The sequence below is a fragment of the Jaculus jaculus genome, chromosome X (assembly GCF_020740685.1).
Source record: "Jaculus jaculus isolate mJacJac1 chromosome X, mJacJac1.mat.Y.cur, whole genome shotgun sequence".
Classification (NCBI taxonomy): Eukaryota; Metazoa; Chordata; class Mammalia; order Rodentia; family Dipodidae; genus Jaculus; species Jaculus jaculus.
Window position 1 is genome coordinate 48,933,304 of NC_059125.1, and position 10,212 is coordinate 48,943,515.

A 10,212-nucleotide genomic window follows, 5' to 3' on the forward strand; every position below is an offset into this window, starting at 1 on the left:
GCCTTAAAGGCTGTAGTAGTTTGAACTTTCACATCAGTGAATATGAGTTCCTCTTCCCCTGCATCCTCACCATCATTTGTTGTCAGTTTTCTTTATTTTTTAATTTTCTTTTGTATTTATTTTGTTTCTTTTTTGTCAAGGTAGGGTCTCACTTTAGCTCAGGCTGACCTGGAATTCATAATGTAGTCTCAGGGTGGCCTCGAACCCATGGAAATCCTCCTCCTTCTGCCGCCCAAGTGCTGGGATTAAAGGTGTATGCCACCATGCCTGGCTTTTATTTATTTAGAGAGAGATACAGAGAGACACACACACAGAGAAAATTGGCATGCCAGGGCCTCAGCCACTGAAAATGAATTCCAGACACTTTCACCACCTAGTGGTCATGTGCAACCTTATGCTTGCCTCACTTTTGTGCGTCTGGCTCAGGTGGGATCTGGAGAGTCCAACATGGGTCCTTAGTCTTCACAGGCAAGTTTCTTAACCACTAAGGCATCTCTCCAGCCCTGTTGTCAGTTCTCTTGATCATAGTCATTCTGACTGGGCTAAGATGGTATCTCAGAGTGGTGTTTTTAGTTTTTTGGGGGTGTTTTTACTGTTTTTTTTTTTTTTTTTTTGAGGTAGAAACTCACTGTAGCCCAGGCTGACCTCAAAGTCACTATGTAGTCACAGGCTGACTTCAAACTCACAGTGATCCACCTACCTCTGCCTCCCAAGTGCTGGGATGGAAGGAATGTGCCATCACACTTGGCTTCAGAGTCTTTTTAATTTGTTTTTCCCTGATGGCTAAAGATGGTGAAATTTTTTTTTTTTTTAAATACTGGGAGACTCTGGGATGAGCAATTGAGGAAAGTGGGCACTCTTGTGGTCATCTGCACATTCTCCCTAGGAAAGGATGGATGATGTCTTGAAAAGAGTGCTTATAGAATGTCATCCCTCCATGAAGCAGTTTCTGCTGTTTTTGGATGAGTCCAGTGCCCTAGGGAAAATGTTCCTCATTGAAGACATTGATCACACACACACACACACACACACACACACACACACACACACACACCTTCATAATTGCAGAGCTGGTTAATGTCCTCCAGGGGAACTGATGGGCCAAAATGCTTTCTCTCGTACCCAGAAGTAAAAATACAAGACATTGAATACCTAGCCATTCTAGGCAACAAACGTGAAAAATATTTCCCATTCAGTAATTTGTGTGCCTAATGGGGATGTAGTTGGTAGTGTGGGGAAAGACTGAAGGATCATTTGTTTGGACAAAAATCCACAGAATGAAATTAGTTGTATCCCCCCTAAAAAGATTAAACAATTGACCATCAAAATAATACGTATTGGCCATTTATGTTGTTCATTTCATTAGCACATTTGGTGATTGACGTGTTATTTTTGGAGGGGTGGGTTTTTTTTTCTTTTTTTTCTTTCTTGTTTTTCGAGGTAGGATTTCACTCTAGTCTAGGCTGACCTGAATTCACTCTGTATTCTCAGGGTGCCCTTGATCCTCCTACCTCTGCCTCCCGAGTGCTGGGATTAAAGGCGTGTGCCACCGCGCCCAGCTGGTGTTTTTTTTTTAAATTTTTTTGTTCATTTTTATTTATTTATTTGAAAGTGACAGAGAGAGAAAGAGGCAGGTAGAGAGAGAGAGAGAGAGAATGGGCGCGCCAGGGCTTCCAGCCACTGCAAACGAACTCCAGACGCGTGCACCCCCTTGTGCATCTGGCTAACGTGGGACCTGGGGAACCGAGCCTCGAACCCGGGTCCTTAGGCTTCACAGGCAAGCACTTAACTGCTAAGCCATCTCTCCAGCCCTTGTGTTTCATTTTTGAAAAGCTTTGTAAGTTCTAGATGTTGATCCCCTGTAGGCTGTCTGTTGGCTTTGCTGATGGTTTCTTTAGCTAGCACCATTCATGTTTTATTTTTTTATATTTTTATTTTTTATTATTTCTTTATTTTCGATTTTTATTAATTAGTTTTGTGTTCAGCAAATACAGTCAGTTTGGCACCATTATTAGGCTCATATTTTTAATTTTTTTGTTTGTAAACATTTTATTTTTTTTTAATTGAGAGAGAGAGAGAGAGAGAAAGTGGCAGATAGAAAGAAAGAATGGGCATGACAGGGCTTCCAACCACTGTAAACCAACTCCAGATGCATGCACTACCTTGTGCGTCTGGCTTTATGTGGGTATTGGAGAATTGAACCTGGGTCCTTTGGCTTTGCAAGCAAGCATCTTAACCACTAAGCCATCTCTCCTGCCCTACTTTTAAATTTTTGTGGGCTGGAGAGATGGCTTAGCGGTTAAGCGCTTCCTGTGAAGCCTAAGGACCCCGGTTCGAGGCTCGCTTCCCCAGGTCCCACGTTAGCCAGATGCACAAGGGGGCGCACGCATCTGGAGTTCGTTTGCAGAGGCTGGAAGCCCTGGCGCGCCCATTCTCTCTCTCTCCCTCTATCTGTCTTTCTCTCTGTGTCTGTCACTCTCAAATAAATAAATTAAAAAAAAATTAGGTCTGGAGAGATGGCTTAGCGGTTAAACGCTTGCCTGTGAAGCCTAAGGACCCTGGTTCGAGGCTCAATTCTCCAGGACCCACGTTAGCCAGATGCACAAGGGGGCGCACGCGTCTGGAGTTCGTTTGCAGTGGCTGGAGGCCCTGGCGCGCCCATTCTCTCTCTCTCTATCTGCCTCTTTCTCTCTGTCTGTCACTCTCAAATAAATAAATAAATAAATAAATAAAATTTTTTTTAAATTTTGTATATTTTCACATGGAGGGGGGTGGCATGCCAGGGTTTTTGCCACTGCAAAAGGGAATGCCAAATACTTGCACCGCTTTTTGCATTAGACTTTACATGGATGACTGGAGAATTGAACCTGGGTTAGCAGGCTTTGCATGCAAGTCCCTTTAACTACTGAGCCTTCTCTCCAGTCTCCATCATATTTTATACATTTTTATTTATTTATTTGAGAGTGACAGAGAGAGAGAGAATGGGCATGCCAGGGCCTCCAGCCACTGCAAACAAACTCCAGACACGTGCGCCCCCTTGTGCATCTGGCTAACGTGGGTCCTGGGGAACCGAGCCTCGAACCGGGGTCCTTAGGCTTCACAGGCAAGCGCTTAACCGCTAAGCCATCTCTCCAGCCCTCCATCATATTTTAAAACATAGCATTAAAGTAGTGAACTAGTGTAAGAGCTGGTCAGTGGCTGAGTGGTGCCTATGGCAAACCTAGCATTCATGGGCCTCTGAACTGTAATAGTCCTATAGACAGATGCATGGAAGGAAAGGCTTCAGTGGTACATTGACTAGTAGAATTTAAAAAGGAATCAGCCTTGGCCTGGGCATGGTGGTGCACACCTTTAACCCCAGCACTTAGGAGGCCATGGTAGGAGGATCACTGTGAGTTCAAGGCCACCCTGAGACTACATGGTAAATTGCAGGTCAGCCTGGACTAGAATGAAACCCTACCTCCATAAACAAAAATGAAAAATCAACTTTGAGCCTTTCCCAATTCATATACCAAAATATATTCCTATTGAATAAAAGAATTTTTTCAGATTTTCACATATATAAGATCATGAACTCCAATGTCTAATCTTAGCAAGCTACTCAGTGGGATATGACTATTATTTTCTTCTACAGCAGGTGTTTAGAAAGTTTTTAAAAAGCTGGGTTTTGCCTGGTATAGTTGTTCACACCTGTAATCCCAGCACTTGGAAGGTGTAACAGGTGAGTCAGGAGTTCAGGATCAACCACAATAGATATATAGAGACTTTGAGGCCAGCCTGGGCTACATGAGACTATATTTAAAAAAAAAAAAAAAAGGGCAACAGCCAGGTGTGGTGGCAAACACCTTCAATCCCAGCAATCTGGAGGCAGAGGTAGGAGGATCACTGTGAATTTGAGGCCAGCCTGAGACTACATAGTCAATTTCAGGTGAGCCTGTGCTAGGAGACCCTACCTTGAAACCTCCCCCCTCCAAAAAAAGAGATGGGTGCGGTGGTGCACACCTTTAATCCCAGCACTTGGGAGGCAGAAGTAGGGGATCGCCATGAGTTCGAGGCCACCCTGAGACTACACAGTGAATTCCAGGTCAGCCTGGGCTAGAGCAAGACCATACTTCATAAAAACAAAAAAGGGGGGGGCTGGAGGGCTGGAGAGATGATGGCTTAGTGGTTAAGGCACCTGCCTACAAAGCCTAAGGACCCAGGTTCAATTCCCCAGGACCCATGGAAGCGAGATGTACATGGTGGCATATGTGTCTGGAGTCCGTTTGCAGTGGCTGGAGGCCCTGGTATGCCTATTCTCTCTCTTTGTCTCATAAATAAATAAATAAAATATTTGAAAAAGAGGGGCCTGGAGAGATGGCTTAGTGGTAGTGGTTAAGGCACTTACCTACAAAGCCAAAGGACCCAGGTTTGATTCCCGAAGACCCACATAAGCCAGATGCACAAGGTGACACATGCATCTGGAGTTCATTTGCAGTGGCTGAAGGGCCTGGAGCACCCATTCTCTCTCTCTCTCCCTCCTTCTCTCTTTCAAAATAAATAAACAAATACAAATATTTTTAATATATTTTATTTATTTATTCATTTGATACAGAGAAAGAGCAAAAAGAGAGACGGAGAGAATGGGCATGCCAGGGCCTTCAGCCACTGTAAATGAACGCCAGTTGTAGCATCCCCTTGTGCATCTGGCTTACGTGGGTCTGGAGAATCGAACCACAATCCTTTGACTTTGTGCTAAGCCATTTCTCCAGCCCATAAGAATATTTTTAATAGACAATAAGAGGCCTGGCATGGTGGCACACCTTTAATCCTAGCACTTGGGAGGCAGAGATTGGAGGATCACTGTGAGTTTGAGGCCACCCTGAGACTACATAGTGAATTCCAGGTCAGCCTGAACTAGAGTGAGATCCGACATTGAAACCCCCCCAGGAAAATAAAATAAAAATAAGAACATTCACATAGCCAAAATAAAATTCATAAGATAGGATAATATTTCCAGCATAATTGAAGACAGGGTTTTTATTTTCATAGGTAAAGTTAATTTCAAATTGGACTCATAAGAAGCAAACCAGACAAAGCACATAGGCAGTTTGCAACAGAATAAAAGGCGACTCAAACACGAACATATGGAAAAATACTCAGCTTCAGGAACAAAGTCTCACGTATCACAGACTGGCCTGGAAGTGCCAAAAAGAATTTAAGGCAACTTAGAATTCATAGTCCTGGTTGGTATAGAAACTGAACGCTAGGTGGCACTGCTTCCATTCGCTTTGGGAGGAGGTATACCTTATGTCCACTCCTGGCCTGTCCCTGGAAATGGTGGGGGACAGAGCAACAGAGAATTTTGTTGAATTTTCGTGATTTTCATTTTCTTTTAGAATTATATGTAGATGTGTGTGAGAAAGATAATACTAGAGTAACAAATGAAAACTAGAAGTCTGGCATGGTGGCTCACCCTGTGAATTCAAAGCCAACCTGACACTACATAGTGAATTCCAGATCAGCTTGGGCTAGAGTGAGACCCTACCTAGAAAAAACAATTAGGGATGGAGTCAGAGGAAGAGATTGAGTAAAGGAAAGGTAGGGGGAGGGCTAACCAAAATCTAAGAAGGTATAAATAAATCTTATGGAAACCTACTTTCTTGGACAATGGAACACTCAGGAGCCTTAGATTGTTGCTACAAAATTTTCAGTGTCAGGGATGAGATACTTTCCAGTGAGTTGTTTGCCAGGGAGGTCCCTGATACCCCCAAAACATTGCAGGCCATTTCAGAGACCCTTGGTTTCCCACCAGGAGTAGATGGTAAGACCCTATTGCTGAAGATTCCACATGCTTGGGCTGCAAGGCCACTGAGAAATTCTGCTGGAACTGAGCTGATAACCTCCTCCATGTAGACCAGCTGACAGAAAGCTGGAAGAAGCCATTCTGCATGCAGTTCAATGGAAGAAAGAGAAATCACCAGTGAAGATACTCAACAGTGGACACTGCAAGCCTTATATTTGGCCATCCAGGCCAAAGGAGCCAACGGGTGCAATAGTGGCACGTCTATCATGGTGGAAACCAACTGCCCTCTAATTGGACTAGAGGCCCACTGTATGGGAGGGAACACATCCCTGATACTGAAAACTTAAAACAGGAGTAGTCATGAGCCCTAGGGGTATAACATCTGCTGCTGTCTGGCTAAATGTATATACTATGCTTATCAAACTGCCCAGTAAGCACTTCTCTTAATGTTCATACTCTTATATTAATGTTACTTTCACTTTTGGTTGAGAACCTTCTCTTTTCAGATGGCAGTGACCTTGGGATGACTCAGAAGGCATCACGGTGATGGGAAGAAGTGACAGGAGTGCTCAGCATTGCAATATCTCTATCACACCTTCCAAGGCTCAGGGTCTAATGCGGAAGAGGTGGCGGAAAGAATGTAAGAGCCAAAGGAAGGATAGGACTCCTTACAACGTGCTCCTCCAGACACAAAATGGCCTGGTTATCCATGACCTCATAGTGCCTGACACTACCTACACAAGACCATCATAATAGGAGGCAAAGATGATGACATCAAAATAAAAGAGAGACTGATTAAGATGGGGAGGGGATATGATGGAGAATGGAGTTTCAAAGGGGAAAGTGGGGGGAGGGAGGGTATTATCATGGGATATTTTTTATAATCATGGAAGTTGTTAGTAAAAAATATTTGAAAAGAAAATAAATTAGGGATTGAGAGATGGCTTAGCAGTTAAGGTGCATGCCTGAGAAGCCTAAGGACCCCTGTTCAATTCCCCAGGTCCCAGTATGCCAGATACACAGAGTGACACATGCAGCTGGAGTTCATTTGCAATGGCTAGAGGCCCTGGCATGCCCATTCTCCCTCTCTTTCCCTCTCTCTGTCTTAAATAAATAAATAAAAATTTTAAATATTTATTTATTTATTTATTTGACAGAGAAAGAGGAAGGGAGAATGGGCTCGCAAGGGTCTTAACTGCTAAAACATCTCTCCAGCCTTTTTTTTTTTTTTTTTGTGAGACAGGGTCTCACTGTAGCTCAGGCTAACCTGGAATTCACTATGTAGTCTCAGGGTGGCCTCAAACTCACAATGATCCTCCTACCTCTACCTCCTGAGTGCTTCCAGTCCCTTTTTGTTTTATTTTGTCTTGTTTTGCATGATCTGTTACTCACTTTGAAGCTAAGGTTGGCCTCCCAAGCGTTTGTCTGTTTGTTTGTGGCATGCTCTTTTCTTCCCCTTTTTAATTTTTTTTTTCATTTGCAAGCAAATAGAGGGGGCAGGGAGAGGTACTGCAAATGAACTCCAGATGCATGTGCTACTTTGCGAATCTGGCTTTATGTAGGTACTGGGAAATCGAATCCAGGCCATCAGACTTTGCAAGCAAGCCCCTTTAACCACTGAGCCATCTCAAGCCCTCCCCTTGGCTTTTGAAGGTCAGTTTTCACACTGTAGTCTGAGCTTACTTCACTTTGTAGCCCATGTTAGCCCTGAGTTTTCTGTGGTTCTATTGCCTCCACATTCCTGTGGGTGAAAAGTAGGAGCCACAACCCTTCCCCTCAGAGACTGGCTGAAATTTTGGGGTAACCTCAACAGTGGAGCCTTTAAATTTTTTAAATACATTTATTTATTCATTTGAGAGAGAGAAGTAGAGAGAGAGAGAGAGAGAGAGAGAATGAGAGAGAGAGAATGGGCACGCCAGGGCATCCAGCCACTGCAAACAAACTCCAGATGCATGTGCCACCTTGTGCATCTGGCTTACATGGGTACTGGGGAATCAACCGTAGGTCCATTGGCTTTGTAGTCAAGCGCCTTAACCGATAAGCCACCTCTCCAGCCTAGGAGCCTTTCCCTTTTACGTGACAGGTATATTACATAATTACAACAGTGGTGGGGCCTAGTTTCTGATATACACGCATAAGTGCATACTATATGCATGCAGGCATACAGACACACACATACAATTGTGTAACAATGGGGTGGGGGAGAAGGGAAACAAAACTGAATGAAAATCTGGTCTGCATACATACACATTCATAAGATCCTATCTCAGAAATAAAAAAAAAATAAATTGAGCTGGAGAGATGGGTTAGTGGTTAAGGCGCTTCCCTGCAAAGCCAAAGGACCCAGGTTCAATTCCCTAGTACCCACATAAGCAAAGTGCACAAGGTGGTACCTGAATCTGGAGTTTGTTTGCAGAGGCTGGAGGCCATGAACTGCCCATTCTCTCTCTCTCTATCTGCCTCATCTTCTATCCCCCCCCCAAATAAATAAATAGATAGATAATTTTTTAAAAAAAGAAATAAAGCCAGGTGTGGTGGTGCACACCTTTAATCCCAGCACTTGGGAGGCAGAGGTAGGAGGATCTCTGTGAGTTCGAGGCCACCCTGAGACTATATAGTAAATTCCAGGTCAGCCTGAACTAGAGTGAGACCCTACCTCAAAAAACCATACTAAATAAGTTAATTAATTAATTTGAAAAGGAAAATAAAGTCAAAAAGAAATAACTAGGAGCAGTGGCACACACCTTTAATCCCAGCACTCAGGAGGTAGAGGTAGGAGGATCACTGTAAGTTCAAGGCCACCCTGAGACTACATAGTGAATTTCAGGTCAGCCTGGGCTAGAGTGAGACCCTATCTCAAAAAATAAAATTAAAAATAAAGTGATACCTACATAAAGCCAGATGCAGAGAATGGCACATGTATCTGTAGTTTGTTTACAGGGCCAGGAGGCCCTGGCATGCCCATACTTACTCTCGCTCTCTCTCTAATAATAAATAAATAAAACATATATTTAAATTTTAAAAAAGTGATACCTAGAGATTTTCTTTTTTTTTGGTTTATTTTTATTTATTTATTTGAGAGCGACAGACAGAGAAAGAGGCAGAGAGAGAGAGACAGAATTGGCACGCCAGGGCTTCCAGCCACTGCAGATGAATTCCAGATGCATGTGCCCCTTGTGCATCTGGCTAATGTGGGTCCTGGGGAATCGAGCCTCGAACCGGGGTCCTTAGGCTTCACAGGCAAGCACTTAACCGCTAAGCCATCTCTCCAGCCCTTGTTTTGTTTTTTGAGGTAGGGTCTCATTGTAGCCTGGGCTGACCTGAAATTCACTGTGTAGTCTCAGGGTAGCCTTGAACTCACAGCAATCCTCCCCCTCCACTGCCTCCTAAATGCTGGGATTAAAGGCATCCACCACCACACCAGACTGAGATCTGTGTATTTCTTTTTTTTAATTTAATTTATTTTATTTTATTAATTGGCGTGCCAGGGCCTCAGCCACTGCAACTGCATTCCAGACGCCTGCACCACCTAGTGGGCATGTACGACCTTGCACTTTCTTCACCTTTGTGGGGTCTGGCTTACGTAGGATCTGGTGAGAGATTGAACATGGGTCCTTGGGTTTCTCAGGCAAGCACCTTAACCACTAAGCCATCTCTCTAGCCTGAGATCTGTGTATTTCTAAAATACTAATAATCATTGCGCTGATCAAGGATACAAGTGTATGCCTGTAATCCCACTATATGAGAGGCTGAGGCCAGATCACAGAGTTCAAGGCCAGCCTATGATAAAGTGAAACCCTGCACCAAAAAAGGGGGGCTGGAGAGATGGCTCAGCAGTTGAGGCACCTGTTTGCACATCCTAATGACCTGGGTGAATTTCCCCAGTACTCACGTAAAGCCAGATGCACAAAGTGGTGCATACATATGGAGTTCGTTTGCAGTGGCAGGAGGGCCTTGCACACCCATTCTCTCTCTCTTTCTCTCTCTTCTTGAAAATCAATAATAAATTTTAAAAACTAGCTGGGCGTGGTGGCATATGCCTTTAATTCAAGCACTCAGGAGGCAGAGGTAAGAGGATCTTTGTGAATTCGAGGCCATCCTGAAACTACATAGTGAATTCCAGGTCAGTGTGGAATAGAATGAGGCCTTATCTTGGAAAAAAACAAACAAAAAAAACACACATAGAGAAAAATGTGTAGAAGACTCATTTACTTTTTACAAATTAGCCCCACTCATGTATCTAGATCTCAGGTCAAGAAACAGGGCATACCATGGGATATTTTTTATAATCATGGAAAATGTTAATAAAAATTGAGAAAACAAAGATTTTGAGGGGGGGAAAAAAAAGAAAAAGGGCATTTTCTCTCTTTCTTTCTCCCTCTTTCTCTGTCAAGTGAATAAAAAAAAAACAAAAATAAAATATTTTT

At 43.4% G+C, this 10,212-nt stretch overlaps 1 pseudogene; it reads left to right on the forward strand.

The window, feature by feature from the left end:
- The first annotated feature begins 892 nt into the window (after window positions 1–892).
- Window positions 893–1,132, forward strand: LOC123456605 (annotated as a pseudogene).
- Window positions 1,133–10,212: the final 9,080 nt, after the last annotated feature.